Source organism: Furipterus horrens, unplaced genomic scaffold (genome assembly GCF_987537825.1).
Source record: "Furipterus horrens unplaced genomic scaffold, mFurHor1.1.pri manual_scaffold_1, whole genome shotgun sequence".
Taxonomy (NCBI): Eukaryota; Metazoa; Chordata; class Mammalia; order Chiroptera; family Furipteridae; genus Furipterus; species Furipterus horrens.
The window spans coordinates 109,423,895-109,443,302 of NW_028327171.1; the positions used below are offsets into that span (position 1 = coordinate 109,423,895).

Genomic DNA, 19,408 nt, shown 5'->3' on the forward strand with positions numbered 1-19,408 from the left:
TCCAAGGTATGTTAAATGAAAAAAATCTAGCAGCAGAAGAAACATGGACAAACAGCTTGGCTCATACTCGTTTCACATACAGCTAGTATCTGGGCATAGTAAGCTGAAGACAAAATGAAACAAGGCTCTCAAACAAAAAAATTAATTTCACCAACACTATGGTAGAAAGGAAAAGTACAAAACTACACTAAGCGAAATGACAAAGTAAGAAAAGCACATTTATTATGGTCCTAAACTTTCCCCCTCACTTCTACATGGTGTCAGTCAAAGCTCTCCTGGGCTTTACCAGCACACGCAAAAATCTGAACACAACAAAAGGTCCCAAGGTCCCTTGCACAAAGTTTAACAAACTTCCCTTCTCTAATTTCAACATTTTAAGGGAGGGTCAGACAAGCCTAAAGAAGGAAACTCAAGTAATCAATCCACATTTACATGTGAATACTTAAATGTCTTTTCCTGATAAAACTTTAAAAAGCCAACTGTTTTTTGACCCAAAAGTCTGCACAATTAATGGAAATCAGAAGTTGGGGATATTATACAGGAGAGAGGAAGAAAGAAGTAATGCTTCTTCTAAATTATGTCACTTACATGAAAGAGTGCTCTGAAAGGTAAAAAGAAAATCAAATTGCATTCCCAGGAGTCGCTAGCCAACCAGGTGGAGTAACAAACAATAAGGCACCCTGAGCTCCTTGCATTGATCCATTATCTTTTAAGTGAAGGCACAGAGGCAGCTGACAATGGAATAAAATGGCTGAGCTGTTAGCCCACACAGGCTAATTCAGCTAAAGGTGGAGTGGTACTCCCGGAGTTCCAAGTTAACCAGAATTGAGAATGCTAAAAACTAGAACAGAGCAGGAGAGAAAAAGAAAGGATAGGGCCTACCTTGGGCCAATTTCTGCTAAATCTCCCTTTAGCAGATTACTTCTAACTCTGCATTACTTCCCCCTTTCCGAGTTTTATTATTCCTCATCTCCATTCCTCTGCCACAGAAGTCAAAAGGTACAAATACATATATGGATACTTAAGGGGTCACAATACAGCTTTTTGCTCCATTCAATTCCCATTCTCCCACACACACTCATACAATTCTTTTCCAGTGAAAAATGTTTGGTTCAGCAGTGTACAAGTAATCTGAATTGTCTGTCCTCAGTTTGGTAACTTAGTCATTTAACAAGAGGTATGAGCTCACTGAGGTCAGATGCTGCTTTCATGAGATAATACAGGAAAATGTGAAGCATGAGCCAAGACAAGCCATTTGTATAGAAAAGCCACTGGAAACACCGTAGGTAAGAGTGTAAGTTGGGCTGGGTGGAAATCACCAGCATGGGGCAAACAGTGTGAACCAGGTGATGGAGTCTCTAGTATGGACACACCTGCCAGCTCTGTTGGGGAGGGCTCAGAAAAAAAACAATGGCCTCTGCTAGTACTTATGTCTGGGAGAAAGCTGACCCCCAGCTCTTGCACTGCTGCTGGACAATTCAGTTCTGCCTCATATGTCTCTTGTCAATAGAGGAATGAGTCTGAGTAAGTCCCTATCAGGCCCTTTACACGGAGCTGCTTGGAAATCCAGCAGTTTCTGTCTTCCACAGCCTCAACTGCCACTGGATTTTGCACCCAGAAATTATGGGGACTTATCTGCCTGGCACTGAACCCTCAGCTGAGGGGCCTGGTATGAGACAGTGACCCCTTGCTCCAGAAATACCCCTCCCAATTTTTATCTGCTACACATGGATGTGGGACCAGCCTGTTGCGTGTCCACCCTTTCTTCTGGTCTCAATGTGGTTTCTTCTTTAATTTCATGGTTGTAGTACCTCCACTCAGTTCCATTTCTGGTGGTTCTGAATGATGGCTGTTCCATAGTTTAGCTGTAATTTTGAAATGGTTGTGCGAGGAGGCAAGCTGTGTTTACCTAGGCCTCCATCTTGATCTGAAGTCCAAGTGGGCTTTTAATACAAACATTTTATAACAATTACTGTACTTCGCAGGGAACTGTTAGGCTTGTTTTCGGAAGACAGAGTTAACATAAGACAAGAATGACATATGGACAAGTTGGGCATTACTACTCATGTTTAATCAACTACATTACGCCCTAAAATGCTTACTGGGGTCTTTTTTATGAGAGTTCTATGCAATTAATGAGGAAAATATCTTTCCACATTTATTAATAGGTTTGAGTCTCTTTTATAAAATTCAGAGATTATCATAACTTTGAAAGCACTGTGCTAAGCACATTTATGTCTTACTTAATATTTATAATAACATTCAAGACATTAACAGTATATCCGCATTTAAAAGATGAAGAAACCAAGTTTTACCCAAAGTTATATAGCTAGGAGGCGCTAAACTGGGATTTCTAAATAGGTTTACCTGGTTTAATACACCTTTTACAATACCATACTACCTCCTGACTTGAAAAGACACTGGACACAATAAGAAGTAAGTGAATTCACTGTCTTCCCACCCACCTACTCTGAGGCCACCATGTCACCACTGCTTGGCTTGGTAGAGCAATCCAACTCTCCGTAGCTAGCTATTCCTACGCCTCACGGCTACCAAAGATAACTTTGTGACATAGAAGCCCTTTTTCTCTTTCCGGAGGAATGGACACTTTCTACATTTCCTATTGCCCCACTTCCATCTAATACTCACACCTCAGTGAATTTCTCCTTATTCTATTTTTCATGAATTTGCATATAACATCCTAATCCTTCCATTTTTTTCTTCAAACCTTTTATCAAGTTACTTGAGGAAAATCTCTCTTCCTCTCTTTCCTTTACCTTGCCATTTTCATTTGGAAATCAAATAGCAATAACAGTAATCCTAAATATGGCTGATCAATGTAGGCGCAGTGCTAATGATAAACCTATACCAAAGAAAACAAAGTCATGTATGCTTTCTGGTGAAAGCATCAGCTACCCTTCAGAATATACATAACTATTCACCTGCCACTTTATCACCTTTAATTAAATCGGCACTCAAGCATGAAAGAAATATTTCTTACTTAAAAATACTGCTTCTGTTTTATTTATTGAGTTTAGCTGTAATATTATTTTCCACCAACTTTTATTGAACAATATAGAACTTCAACTATATATTATGAATCAAAAAAATTACAGTGTGCAAGTTTAAGAACCTACACATCATTCCTTTGTATAAGAATAATTCTAACTCAAAATAGTCTCCAAATCAACAATACCAACCTTGTACCAGGGCCCACTCAATCTATGAAGAAAACTCACTTGTAGGCAGAAGGAAAGTATTAAGAAGAACCTATTCTGAAACAGATAAAAAAAAGAAAAACTAGACTCCACAAATTACTTCTGATCCAAAGCATTTTCAGGAAACTCCTTGTTATTTGGAAGACGCCAGTTACATTAAATTAAATATTAATATTTCTAACCTATACACAGTCAGTGAGAAATTACAACTTTATTATATCAGCATTAGAAATACAAATATCAAGCAGCATCAAGATTGACTGATAACCCCTGACTGGTATGGCTCAGTGGTTTGGGCACCATCCTGCAAATCGAAAAGTTGCCAGTTCAATTCCCAGTCAGGACACATGCCTACATTGCAGGCACACAAGAGGCAGCCAATCGATGTTTCTCTTGCACATTGATGTTTCTCTCCCTCTGTCTCCCTCTCTTCCCCTCTCTCTAAAAATAAATAAATAAAATCTTTTTTAAAAAGATCAACTGATACGACAAAGAAACCAATGATTAGTATGGATTTAAGAATCTGCCATTTGTCACTCATAAATTTATATTCTCTCTCAGCTTTCAAAAGTATAGTTTGATCTAAGCAAGAACTACTTCGTCTCCAATTTATAAACAAAATCTACTTCTTATCTAGGTATATTCTACATTCAGAAACCCCTTCAGATATAGTTTTGTATAACTACCACTTTACACCTATAATAAACTATGCCCTTTGTTGATTTTTAAATTGCTACTATTTTAAAACATCTTAATAGGAGTATCATTTATAATAAAAGCAACCAGACAAAAATGTCCTCTGATTACTGCTAGCAACAACAGAAGATGTTTAATCATGAGAATTTACAGGCTAAGGTCAATCATTTTACACAATATGACAATTAAAGAAAAACCTGTGATCATTTTTTAACCACACAAAATGTTATACAAAATAAAGCGAAAGTAACAGGAATTTCTATATGCCTGAAGCTACCCCTCAAAAAAAGCAGAATCTAAACATATTCTGCATTCCAAATTTTCGTCACTAAAGTCTTCTAAACAATATAACAAGAAAATAGTGGTATCTAAAAATACTAAAATATCAAATTTACGACAATTCAAACTGTTTAAGACACAGCTTTAATTTATCATAAGGAGTAGGGGTAAAAGAGAACCCTACATTCTGCTATATCTAGTCATTTCATCCATCACATTTTATGCAGACAATTCAGATGTTAATATTAAAAGTACTTATTCTATTATTAGGAAACTATAAATTTAACCATCTTGTATAATAAAAGGCACATCAAAACTACTTCCCCTGGATACTATAGACAAACATTAAACACCGAAGGTATTTTTAATATGTACTATTATTAGTAACCAAGACTCATTGCAGAACAGAAAAGTGTTAACTACTTAATCAACAACGCTTTATTTTTTAAACACTAGATAAATGCCCTCACTTTAATAATACATACCCTATTTGTGAAGTGCCATCGGACTAAAGATGCATTTATTGCCTCAATGTCAAAAACACCTGTCTTATAACCACTTGGTAATAAATTTAAATCAAGAATCCCAGTATAACTACTGTTCACAAGTATCCAAATTTATCAAAAATTAATTATCTCAATTTTCTTTTTAAAAGTACCAAGGTTAATATATGTTGACAAAATATGGTAGAAAAATGACAACTTGTTTCCAACCCTTTAATAAATTCTGTAATAGAAATATATAGTATTTGATATTTGTTTCAAAGTAACAGTATTTACAAGACAAGAACCATAAAATACAATGTGCAATTAAAAACTTTTCTGTCTAAAAAGAACTATTTAAAGTACATAATGTCTTCGGGAATAGTTGTTCTGATCATAGCTAAACGTTTGGAGTAATAGACTTTTTAGAATTAGAAGGAACCATTAAACAATCATTTAGCTTTATGTGTAGCAAAAAATTCTTCCCATCCAAGGCCCCATTCTTGACTTGGAAGTCTAAAATGTAGACAAATCATTTCAACCTCATGGCAGAACGAAATGAGGAATTCTCAAATAAATTTTAATACCTTACTCTATCTTATGTTATCAAGACTATCAGTGTTTTAGGCAAAGAGGCATGATGACTAGTCAAAAACAAAAATTGTCTCAGAACTTGAATAAACACAATTTCCAAAGTATAGTTCTAGGCCAAGAGTTAACATGTCTCGGACAATAAAAACTGTATTTTAATGTTAGTCCAAACTAGACAAATAGAAATCTGACACAAAACCTAATGAGACAGACAGCAAGCTCAGCTCTGCCCCTCCTCAAATCTATCATCAAGTAAGACACATGACTACCCCTAGCTACAACTCATTTCCATTCATATCCCAAGGGAATGACTAGAAATCATGTACATAACTCCCCTTAAAGGAAAGGAATCTTCCCTTTTCCTTCTTCTTATTGGCAGACACGATAGCAGCCATCTTGGACCGCAAGATAAAAAAAACATTAATAGCAGAGCAAGACAAAGTAGCTTCTGTCATAGCAGTCAAGTCTGTATTTTAACTAGTATATCTTATATGATTACTGATTTACCTATTGTACATAACTGCTTTTTGATAACAGTGTAAGCAAACATAACAACATACAGGTAACCCCCATATAACACGGTTGTTAGGGTCCTAACAAATGTCATGTTATGCGAATCCGTGTTACATGAAACAAAGAACTAGTACAAAAAAGGGGGTTAGGTTAAAAAAAATACTATATTTTCATAATTAAGAGAAATATCTTTATTAAAGTATTACATATTAATATGAATTAAATAATGTTTTCTTCATCATCACTACTAAGCTCCATTAACTGAACATGTTATCTTTTTGACAAGATATCCTGATCCTCTGAACTTTCTTCAGCACTATCTTGATTTCCATGCTCTACTTTTTGCAAAAAAATTGTTACTTTAGATTGCTTGCTTTTAGCTGGGAGATCTTTATAAATTTTGTTATACAGTGCTAAGCAATTCTGAAGTTCTCTCTTAAACTTTGTGCTCCTTTCAGTGCAAGGATCTTCATTTAAGAAATATGACTATTTGGCTAAGTCTAGGCCTTTCTTTACATTTTTTTTAAAGTATAGTTTATTGATTATGTTGTTACAGTAGTCCCATTTTTTTCCCTTTGCTCCCCTCTGCCCAGTACCCCCTTCCTTCCAGCAATCCCATCCCACTTAGTTCATGTTCATGGGTCATGCATATAAGTTCTTTGGCTTCATTGTTTCCTATATTATTCTTAACTTTCCCCTGTCTTTTTGTACCAACCGATTATGCTTCTTATCCCTGCACCATTTCCCCTTTCTCCCCCTTCCTCCTCCCAGCTGATAACCCTCCAAATGATCTCCATACCTATGATTCTGTTCCTATTCTGGTTTGCTTAGTTGCATTTTATTTTTATTTTTAGATTCAGTTGTTGACAGGTGTGTGTATGTTGTCATTTTAATGTTCAAACTTTTGATCTTCTTTTTCTTAAGTAAGTCCCTTTGACACTGCATATAATAACGGCTTGGTGATGATGAACTTCTTTAGCTTTACCTTGTCTGGGAGGCACTTTATGTGCCCTTCCATTCTAAATGACAGCTCTGCTGGATAATCTTAGTTGTAGGTCCTTGCCTTTCATCACTTTGAATACTTCTTGCCAGTCCCTTCTTGTCTGCAAAATTTTTTGAGAAATCAGCTGATAGTCTAATAGGCACCCCTTTGTAGGTAACTCTCTACTCTTCTCTTGCTGCTTTTAAGATTCTCTCTTTATCTCGAACCTTTGGCATTTTAATTATGATGTGTCTTGGTGTGGTCCTTTTTGAATCTAGCTGCTTTGGGATTCTCTGTGCTTCCTGGACTTATATTTCTATTTCCTTCACCAAATTTGGAGAGTTTTCCTTCATTATTTTCTCACGTAAACTTTCAATTTCTTATTCTTCCTCTTCTCCTTCTGGCTCCCCTATGGTTCAGATGTGGCACATTTAAAGTTGTCCCAGAGGTTCCTAAGCCTCTCCTCGTTTTTTTCAATTCTTGTTTCCTTATTCTGTACTGGCTGACTTTTGTTTTCTTCCTTATATTTCAAATCATTGATTTGAACCCTGGTTTCCTTCCCTTCACCATTGGTTTTGTGTGAATTTGCCTTTGTTTCATTTAGGATAGCCTTCACTTCTTCCCTTATGCATTTGCTGTACTCAAGCATATCTGTCAAGCCTGTGATCATCATTATCACCAGTGTTTTGAACTCTACGTCTGTTAGGTTGGCTATCTCCTCGTCACTTAGTTCTCCCACGGGAACATTGATCCGTCCCCTCTTTTGAGCCATACTTCTCCATCTCCTCATCTTGACAGGCTCCTGTGTTTGTTTTCCTCTATGTCTTAGGTAGAGCTGTCACACATGTTATGTGGTAAGGGTCAGAGCCTTAGGTATTTGTCAGTACAAGGCGACCAGTTTCACCACATTGTGGCGTTGTATGTGGGGGAGGGGTCTGATAGGAAACAATGCCGCTTGCTCAGCACTTGCCCCTTTTCCAAGCACTTCTCCCACCTCCATATGGGACTGGCACCCTTCTAGCTATTGCCCTGGCTGTCGTTCCCAGAGTGCATGGGTCTGCAGATACTCTAGGACCGTGCAGGCCCTTCAAACAAGCGAACTCTGCTGAGAGACTGGCAGTTTCCTCCTCCGCCCCAATCCTCCCTGATTTTCAGTCAGAAGCAATGAGGCTTTATTTTCCCCAGTGCTGGGACTGTGAGCTGCGTGGTCTGTTCTGGTGCTGAGAGTGCTCCCCAGGTGTCGCTCCCAGCTTTTTAAAATGTGTGACTGCATGTTCTGCCGGCGTGCTGCTGCCACCACCACCACCACCACACCGTGTCTTCCCCGCCCCAGCTCCGCCCCTCCTACTTGTCTGGATGAGTATTTCTTCTTTATATCTTTGTTTGTTGGACCTCCATGCAGCTCAATTTTCTGGAACTTCTGGTTGTCTCCAGTTTTGAGGTAGTTGTATTCCTTCTTAGTTGTGGAGGGAGATGCAGTGTGTCTGTCTAGGCCTCAATCTTGGCTGGAAGTCTCTTTACACTTTTTAGAGTAAACTGTTTAACTTCTTCATTTTCATCAATGCTATCATTCCCTAAGTTATCTTGGCACATTCCAGATGTCATTTCCACCAAAACTGCTTCATCAGTTTCTTCTTCTACCGGCAATTCTTGGATATCTTCTACAGTCATATCATTTTAGAGTGAAAATGTGTTATAGAAGTACTGTGTTATACAGGGGGCTTTCCCCAATTCTCTAACCGTGTTAGAACAAAACGGTGTTATAGAAGTATCGTGTTATACAAAGAAACCTGTATACAAATGTAGAGTAACTGGTATGCATTTTCGCTTTAGAAAAATTATATGCCAAACACCATCAAATTTGATAACAGTTTCCTTGGAAATCCTGGAAAATTTAATGTAGGTATACAAGGTCTGTCTGGGAAAAGTCCAGCTATTATTAACATAACAAGAACGTTTTTTGTGACATCACTGTAGCCTAACAGCCAAGGAGAGTGGACTAGAATGCGCATGCGTGAACAATGACAACTGCAGTGTACTAGTCAGTGGGGGGAGTAGATGCCATTGAGTGAGCATGTGTACTGTTAGGTCGTCACATTCAAAATGGCTTGAGGGAGTAGAGCAACAAATCTACATCAAATTTTGTGTTAAGCTTGAACATTCCTCCGCGGAAACTATTCAGGTAATTCAGAAGGCCACAGCTATGGGCAACTGGTGACTGGCAGCTTCATCACAACAACACGCCTGCTCAGGTATCATGTCTCCTGCAGAGTTTTTTGGCCAAACATTAAATCACCCAGGTGACTCAGCCCCGCTAGAGCCCCGATTTGGAGCCCTGTGACTTCTGGCTTTTCCCAAACTAAAATCACCTTTGAAAGGAAGACACTTCAGACAATTGATGAGATTCAGGAAAATACGATGGGGCAGCTGATGGTGATTGGGAGAACTGTGTGATGTCTCAAGGTGCCTACTTTGAAGGGCTCTGAGGCATCAATTCCCTATAGACGTTTCTTGTATCTTGTACCTTCTTCAATAAATGTCTCTGTTTTTCAAATTACGTGGCTGGATACCTTCTGAACAGACCTCATGTATGTGTTGATGACAGCTGGCTAAAAAATATAATACCCTACATAGCAAAAGGGTTAAAGAAGAAAACACCTTCCCACTTAAATTTCATTTAAAATTACATAATAAGCTACACATATTTTTCTGTACTGAACTAAACTTAAAATCTAAAATAATATCATTATTAATTTTCTCTTCATGCAGTAGTCTCAGGGGAAATATAATTAAAACCCCAAATTTCCATGAAATGTAAATACCAAAACATAAAGAAACTATTATACAAACTCAACATGAAATCCTAGCATCCAAAAACTGGTTTCATATTTGAAAATTTTACTTATTCATGATTATGAAAAACAATTACTGAAGTTACCTGAGACTATGGTAAAAATGAAGACTTCAAGGAAGGGAATGCTGTAGAGCTGGAAAAGATATCATGGTTGAGTTTCTACCTTTCACAGGCTTCAGTTACCCGTAATCTCAATATCACCTTAATCACTTATGCCATCCAATTCCTACAAAAAAAACACAATGAACAAGAAACATTACTTATTGAGGAAAAAAATATTGTACAAATACAATATGGAGAAACTGGCACCAATAGTGAAGTGATCACTCTTTGTAAGTAATAAGCTATGCCTGAATGACCCAGTGCAATGATTTGCTTTAAAGTTTGAAACTAGGACAATATAATAATGGTAAGTAATAACTATGTTATAACACTGGCCTTATAAAGAATAATTTGCCTTAATCTAGTTTATAGATTCGGAGATATGGGACACAAAAGGAAATTGAGAGAATTACAGACCTAAAACATTAAAGCAAAGATTAAGAAACCACTAATAACAACACCATTCATATCTGCTCTGTAATATCTATGAAGTAAAGAAAGCAGCAAACACAATGCCAAGCCTTACAAATAACAAAGAGAACTAGTCATGTACAGAAAGCATGTGCAATCACAACAGAAAAGATTAGTTGTAAAAATTATATTAAATACCTAAGTTTTAGAAACATAATCAGCAAGGTCATCTTTGACAGGAAAAGCTGACAAAAAAATGAAAATAATCATAGAGAGACTGTGTACCATGACATAAAAAAACCAAGACATAAGCTACACACAAGAAGTAAACTTCCTGATAGTATTTCTGAGCTTAATAAAAGACTAAAGAGTTTATGGAATTTCCTACCACAGAGGTCTTTAAAAATATTAAGATTCCTATCTATCAAGAATTCATATATACTCCTTCACAGGAAGCTTGAAGACCAAATGATATATGAAAACTCCTATGATTTTGAGTCAATTTTTACAATGGTGCAAAGGCAAGAATAGTCTTTCTCACCTAAAACAAACCAGTAATAATCCCTTTTTTAAACTTCAAAAAGTATATTAATTCGCTTTTTAAAAACATTTCTACATTGTACCCTTATTTTTAAAAACTTTCAATTGTGATGAAACTATTCATCCTCAGCATCCTTCCATTTTTCCTGAATATATATGCACATTAATTTTTTCAGGTAAACTCTTATCCAAAATGAAATTTATTTTCTTTCTATAGGTTATATCATATATAAATGGTGGTGAAATGACAACAGTAGCAATAACTTGGGCAGGAGAAAGGGGGAGTCACAATCCAGAGTTGTTCCAATAAATTATATGAAATACCCAGTTTTCAACAATATATTTTAAGTTGTATATTTTTTAAAAAAGGAAAATGTGACCAAAGACAGCAGTCATTACAAACTGTTTCTGAGTATCCCCAGATGTTGGTTAAAAGCAAAGAGATTATAGGTATGTTAAAAGTAAAAAAAATCAGTGACCTTAAAGACAGAGACACATCAGTAGAAATTGTTCAATCTAAAAATCAGAGAGAAAATAGTTTAAAGAAAATTGAACAGAGCCTCAGAAACTAACTTACCAACATTTCTGGAGTCTCAAAAGGAGAGGAAAGGGCAGAAAATTTTTTCAATAACATACCAGTCAAAAACATTACAAATTTAATTTTTTATAAGAAATCAAATCTACAAGTCTTAGAAGTTCAATTAATTTAAAGTAGGATAAATACAAAGAGATCACACCAAGACACATCATAAGCAAACTGGTGAAAGCAAACTCAGAGAAAAATCTAGCAAGTATAAAGAGAAAAATTACTCAGCATGTGCAAGAAACCATCAACAGGATTAAAAGCTGACTTTCAATCACACATAATAAAGGCCAGAACACAGTGGCATCACATATTCAAAGTGCTAGGGGGGAAAAAGCTGTCAAACAAGAAGGCAGCAAAATTATCCTTCATAAATGAAGGCATAATATGGTCTCAGATAAACTAAGGCTGAGGGAATTTTTTTGTTAGCAGACCTGCCTAATAAGAAATACTAAAGAAGTGCATGAGCTAAAAGGAAAAAAACACCAGACTCAAATACACAAGAAGAAAAAGACACCAGAAATGGTAAAAATGGTAAATATGTGGGTTAAAATACAGTCCCCATACAACATTTCAGTCAATGGCAGACAACATATATGACAGTGGTCCCTTAAGATTATAATGGAGCTCAAAAATTGCATATACTGAGGTCTTGGCCATTGTAACATATCACAATACATTAACAGTATCATTAACAGTATGTACGGTATTCAGTATAACATAACATGCTGTATAGGTCTGTAGCCTAGAAGCAATAAGCTATACCACACAGTCTAGTTGTGTAGTAGTCTATACCATGAAGGTTTGTGTAAGTGCTCTCTATAATGTTAGTACAATAAAATCACCTAACAACACATTTCTATGCATGTATCCCTATCAGTAAGTGATGCATGACTATATATTTTTTCATTTCTTCTCTTAACATTTTTTAAGACGTAAGATTGTATAAAGCAATGATTATAACATTGTGTTGTGGGTTCACAACATATATAGATGCAATATTTTTGAGTGGCATAGTAATGAAGGGAGAAAATGGAAATATGCTGGAGCAAGGTTTCTATATTTTCCTGATACTGAGTTAGTGTTAATATTAAGCAGAGTGATAGAATGCACAATGCACATTGTAAACCCTACAGCAACCACAAAGAAAATATCCTCAATTATGTTTAGTTAAAAAAAATGGGAGTACTTAATATAACAAACTAAAAAATATTTAACAAAAAAGGAGGCATAGAGTAACAAAGCCCATAAGAAACATAAAAAACAAATGGCAAAAGTAAATCCAACCATGTCTATAATTAAATGTGAATGGTCTACATAGTCCTTTATAAGATTATAAAGGGTCTTCAGTCTGAAAGGGCGGAATTGTTATTTTTTACTGTTATAAAAAATTAATTAATTAATTAAAAAGAAAAAAGAAAAAAAATGTGAATGGTCTAAACAGCCCATGGAAAGGCAGAGTCTGTCAGAATGAACCAAAAAAAGATTCAATTAAATGCTGTTAACAGGAGACACACTTTACATTAAAGACTGAAAGAAAAAGATGGGGGTGGTGGTGCATATATACTATGAAACCAGTTACCATAAGAGAGCTGGAATAGTTATATTAATATTAAACAAGATAGCCCTGATCAATGTGGCTCAGTTGGTTGGACATCATCCCACAAAGCAAAAGGTTGCTGGTTTGATTCTCAATTCAATTCCCAGTCAGGGCACAAGTCTGAGTTGCGGTTGAGTCCCCAGTCAGAGCAAGTACAAGAGGCAACCGATCAATGTTTTTCTCCCTCTCTTTCTCCCTCCCTTCCCCTCTCTCTAAAAATAAATAAATAAAATCTTTGAAAAAATACTTAACAAAATAGACTCTAAGACAAATATTACTGGAGACAAAGATACTTCATAACAGTGAAGAGTCAAAAAATCTGGGAGATATAATAATTATAAATGTATATGCACCTAAAAACAGAGCAGAGCCCCAAAATAATGAACCAATAACTAGTATCACTGAAAAGTGTAAAAAACAAAAATCAAATAATCATAGTGGGGGATTTCACTCAAAATAACTGATAGTAACTAGACAGAAAATTAGCAATACAGAAAACTTGAACCACACTACCAACCAACTAGACTTAAATGGCATATATAGAAAACTCCAGCAAACAAAATAATATATATTGTTTTCAGGCACATAATGAAACACTCTCCAAGACAGATGTAAATGGACTGAAGTCATACAACATATGTTCTCCAATCATAACAGAATTAAATTAGATATCAATTAAACTGGAAACTGGAAATCCTCCAGTGTTTGGAAAGTAAACTTTATGCTTCTAAATAATATACGGGTCAAAGAAGAAATTAAACGAGAAATTAAGAGAGAATTTTTAAATGAATGAAACCAAAACAAGTATCAAAATCTAAGGAAATTTGTAACTTCAAGTATACATTTGAAAAAAAGTTTCAAATCAATAATATAAGCCACCACCCTTAACAAAACAGAAAAAGAGCAAACTAAACCCTACAATATGCCAATGAAAGGGAATAATAAAGATCAGAGCAAAAGTAATAAACTACAAAACAGGAAATGTAAAGTATGGAAATGCAATTTTAGTGAATATTTTAGAAGGATCCCTCCAGAACCTGGCATTCTGAAGAAAGTAAGTAATGACATTAAGAGTCTTTGCATAAAACTAATAAGACCAGTCGTTCATATAGGTTTTGTTGACCACGACTTTGACTGGAATGTCACGCCTAAAGGAGACATGTTTGGGCTCTGGTTGTTACCAAAAAGCCCTGAGGAACTGGGATTGACTTTCAAAGGTAATAAAAGCCCACGAGAAAAAAGGCCTGGTACCTTGGTTGGTTGTGCGGTCCATGCAATCTTTCCAGGGAAGGAATGAAGGTTGTTTTCCTGAAAGATGGCTAGAAGGGACCTTAAGGCACAATGGAAAACCCAAAGGACTTGGAAAAGACAGGTGTTTACAGGCAAGGCTGAATGGCAGGTATGTGGCTCAGCTTCTGTGCCCTGAAGGGCAGACTGAAAGTCACCCTAAAGGTTCCTTGTCTAAGTTCCAGCAAAGCAGACATAAAGATAAATGTGATCATTTGCTGCTTTTGTTGTGTTTATGCAAACAAACAGGATAAATTAAAACTGGACTTAATGCAGTCCCTTTAATGACAAGGAGGGTAATCTTAAAGAGATAGACTATAAACTAGTGCAGCTACCTATCTTTAAAGTTTATTGTCATTTAAAATTTGTTTTCATTTGAAAGTTACACTATGTCTGTGACATCATCAAAGATGCTTAATTTACAGGCAAGAAGAATGTCAAATGCCTTGCAACTGGATGTCTCCCCAGTAAGACAGTCTCGCAGATTTAGAGACTGGTTTGTGGGTTATGTTGTGTAAATTAAGATGTGTGTCCTGTTTTCATAGGCCATAAGCCTACGATCTCATTACCTGAGTGATTGTCTGTACATATAGGCCTCACTTTATCCTGTCTGCATCGCTGCCTCCTGAGACTCAATGGTTTGGCTGAACTAAGTGGCTGGGTTGGTGAAGAATGGGGTGGTCTGTGGGCTTCACTTTAAAACTGATTTCTCTTTTCTATCCTAACGGCTTGGACAGAAAGGACCTAGAGGTTTGAGAGGGGGGGAAACATAAAATATTCCCCTCAGCCCAAACTAAGTATACTAGGCAAAAGGGCTTTGGACAGGTGTAATGTGCCTTATACACCTTCCTCCAAATAAGCCCTTTTTTTCCCTAATGTGGGACATTGAAAAATTAATACCTGTCTTTTGTCATCTAGTGGTTATGGATTGAATGATGCCTTTTAACCCTGTTGCCAAATCTGTTGCCCCCCAGAATACAACAAGGATGCCAGCCTGTTAAACCAAGCATGCCGTTGTCCGGGGACAGCCGACTGACCTGGAGACTGCAAGATCCTTCCCCATGTGGGAAGGCCACCCTCCCCTCCACACCCCCACTCTTATTAGGGATTTCTGGACCCAAAGGTAGGTAGGATGACAACCATGTCCAGCTTGAAGCAGCTAGAGGAGCATGAGATCTTTGCCCATTGTCCTTTATAAGATTATAAAGAATCTTAAGTCTGAGGAGGAAATTGTTACGAAGCAGGAGAGAGGAGGGAGGTTCAGACTGATTGAAAGAAGATAAAGGGACTAGACAAATAACATATGTACCACCCATGGACATGGACAACAATGTGGGGATTGACTGTGGAGAAGGGGGAAAAGGGAGAAAAACTGGGACAACTGTAATAACATAAACAATAAAAAATTGTTAAATAAAAAAAATCAATAAAGGTGAGGATTAAAATTAAAAACAAAAACAAAAACAAAAAACACCAGCGCTGACCAGCGTGGCTTGATTGGGAGGCAGGCATCCCACAAGCAAAGGGTCACTGGTTCGATCCCTGGTAGGGGCATATGCCTGGGTTGCAGGTTCGGTCCCAGTGGGGACACATACAAGAGGCAACACAATGATGTTTCTCTCCCTCTCTCCCTCCCTTTCCCTCTTAAAAACTTTTACGTGAACTGATCAAGCTCAACACAAATTACCAAAATCAGGAATAACAGAGGGGACATTAGTCTGACCCCTCCCCCCACCCCACAAATTAAAAGTGTTCTAAGGACCTGAAATGAATAAATGTTACGTGTCAATTATACCTCAATAAAAATATCTTTAAAAGAATTATAAGGGAAGGAGTATTATAAACAAATTTATACTAACAAATGAGAAAACTTTTATGAAAGACAAATTTCTAAAAAGACACTATCAAAACTGACTAGACAGAAAAATCTAACTATGACAAATAAATTGAATTAGTACTTAAAAATCTTCCACAAGAAAAAAAAAAAAAACCAAGCCCAAATGGCTTCACTGATGAAGTCCCTCAAATACTTAAGGAAGAACTACCAATCCTTCATAAACTCTGTCACAAAAGAGAGGAAGAGGATACATTTTGCAGCACAATCTATGAAGCCAGAATTACCCTGCCTGATACCAGTCAAAGACATCACATGAAAACTACACACCAATGTCTCTCATAAAAATACAAAAAATGCTTACAAAATACTGGCAAACTGAATTTAGCAAAATGTAAAAGAGCCCCTACACCACGACCAAGTAGATTTGCCCCATGAATGCAGAGTTGGTTTAACATTTGAAAATCAATTTATGTAACACACCATATTAAGATAACAGACAAAAACTACATGGTTATCTTATCAGACACAAAAGAAAGCATTTGACAAAACTCAATATCCATTCATGATAAAAATTCATCAAACTTAATACTAGAAGAGAACTTCCACAACTTGATAAAAGGCATCCACAAAATACCCACAAGTAACATACTTAATAGTTAAACACCAAATGTTTTTCTTATAAAAATCATCATGTCCACTTTAACCACTTCTATTCAACAATGAAGCTTCTAGCTAGTATAATAAAGCAGGCATTAATTAATTGACTAATTAATGCATCCAGATTACAAAGGAAGAAAAAAAACTGTCTTGATTCTCTAATGACTCTGTATATAGAAATTTCCCAATGAAATCCACAAAAAAGTTACAAGAACTAATAAACAAGTTCAGCACAGTCTCAAGAAACAAGTTCAGCAAGGTCACAAGATATAAGATTAAACAGAAATCAACTCTATTTCTATAGTGAAATAACAGCTTTATATCATATCTTCCCATCAAAAATTTGAACTGATTCTCAAATTTTCTTTTTTATCCCTCAGTAGAACTTCAAAATTTTCAAGTAGATTGCTCCTAGGCATTTTATCTTTTTCTTATTGTGAATGTATACCTTTTTTCCCATTATTAGTCCTGATGTATATCATTTGTATAAAAAGTTAATCATGCATATTAATTTTATAAGCACCTCCTTTACTGAATTCTCTTAATACTATCAATACAAAACAGTCAGGCAGATTTATTGAACAGGACTGATTTCAGAAACAGCCTATCACACACACCCCCAATTAATGTGGAAATTTAGTATATGATAGATGTGGCATTTCAAATATATAGAGAAGAAATACATCATTCGCTCTAGTAAGTCTGGCTCAGTTGGTTGCGCATCATACCACAAACCAGAAGGTTGCGGATTCAATTGCCGGTCAGGGCACACACCTAGGTTGTGGGTTCATTCCCAGTCAGGATGTCTACAAAAGGCAACCAATTGATGTTCCTCTCTCATAACAATGTTTCTCTCCCTTCCCTCCCTCTCACTAAAATCAATAAGCATGTATTTTTAAATACATCATTCAATAACTGGAAGGGGACAACTGATTAGTCATCTGGAAAAAAGTAAAGATGGGTGCCTATATCCATTACCTACATCAAATATTTTCCAAATAACAAAATTTTAAACAATTTAAACCATAAAAGGTAATAAAAACCTGCCTTTTATTCAAATACCATAGTTCACTGAATCTAAAACTACCAATCTCAAGATACACAACTGTTTTATGTGTCACTAAGAAAGAAAATAGTAATGTCAAACTATGACAAACTAGTGATTTATGTTATTCAGAGATGTTATAATGTGGAGGGGACACTGAGTCCTACAAGCAATGGTGAAGACTTTTTAAACCTTACACAAACTTTTCCACCCCTAGCTATGTAGAAAAAGATTACTAAATTCAAGCATTAAAAATTAAAACTTCAGTAAGGCAAAAACAAAATTAAAAGGTAAGCAAAAATTCAATGAAAAAACTTGCCTAACAAATGACAAGGGGCTCAGCACACGACCAGAAAGATAACTGAAAAATATACATATGCCCAATATTAATGAAAAAAGCACTCACACGCACTCATAATGAAAATTTGAGAAGAAACACTGAACAACAAAAACTGACAAACATTTAGAAGTTTGATACTAACTAGTGTTGTCAAAGAGGAGTGCCATTTTACGAGACTACTGATACCGGGAGCAATCTTTATAGTTTGGCAATTCATCCACCAAATTATTAAAAGTAGATACTCTTTGGCCCAATAATATTTCCCTGAAGAATTTATACTGTAAATATATTTTAAAATATGTGCAAAGACATACCCAAGAATATTCACTATATTAGCATTTATTACAGAAAAAAACCCATAAAAACCTGAATGTCAAAAAAAGGTTAACTAATTAAAATAACTATGATACATCCAAATATTGAATGCTATGAAAAATAAAATAAGAAATAATATGCAAAGATACAGAAGTGAAGCACAACAAAAAAGACATGTTGCAGAACTATATGTATATCTCATTTGTGTAAAGAATATGTAAACAGGTGGAGATACAAACACTTGCACATGTATCCAAATTGAAGGATGCACACACACACAAATGTTAACACTGAATTGAAATGGGAAAAGCTTTTCATTTCTTTAACCTTATAACATCCTCTACTGTGTAAGGATGTATTCCTCTTATAATAAGCCTTTGGTAAAAAGTGAGAAATGCTGAACATGACAATTACCAGAAAATGTGAAAAAAGAAAAAAATCTGATAATATGGCCACTAAAACTGCTAATATTTTCACATTCTAGTGCTAAAAGAATTCTCAAATAAAATTTATGAGAGATATGAGAATGTGTGTCACTGAGAGATATGTAAATACCCTGAAAACTGTTAAATATTTAATTTTCTTTCACTTTTAAAGATAAAGCACAGGTCCAATATATGCACCAACATAGGCCGACAAGAAAGAGGATCATCTGTATTCCTAAAATTAGCGAACTGGGGCCTAGAAAACAAACATGCAAGCAATCTACTTAAGTGAGAAAAGATCATGATCTTCATCCTATAAAACTAACAGCATTAATTCATTTCAATGTACAGATGTTATATTTATAGTGGTGTGCTATGTACATATAATATTCAAGCTATATATAAATGGGTATAAAAGGAAAAGGGATTCTCTAGTAAATGCAGCTGTTATATGTGTGTTTATGTGCAAGCATATGGGCATCTAACACAGGTAAAAAATAGAGACTGAGTAAAACAGTATTGGATTACCTTTATAAAATATATCAGGCAAATGCCCATCCCGCCAGGTCACTTGGCTGAATTTCCAGCTGTTGATTTCTCCCTCTATCCTACGAAAGTATAAAAAATACAGGTTACCCTCAAAAGAATCAG

General features: G+C 35.9%; 1 protein-coding gene across 2 annotated transcripts in view; it reads right to left on the reverse strand.

The window, feature by feature from the left end:
* Positions 1 to 19,408, reverse strand: part of ZNF148 (zinc finger protein 148) — a 136,221-nt gene that overhangs the window by 69,484 nt on the left and 47,329 nt on the right. For both annotated transcript variants that reach the window (XM_090266102.1, XM_090266111.1), the window contains exons 2-3: positions 19,286 to 19,365; positions 9,700 to 9,841 (exon numbers count right to left, since the gene is read on the reverse strand). The gene's annotated coding sequence lies outside the window, so the exon portion shown is untranslated. The remainder of the gene's footprint in view (positions 1 to 9,699; positions 9,842 to 19,285; positions 19,366 to 19,408) is intronic.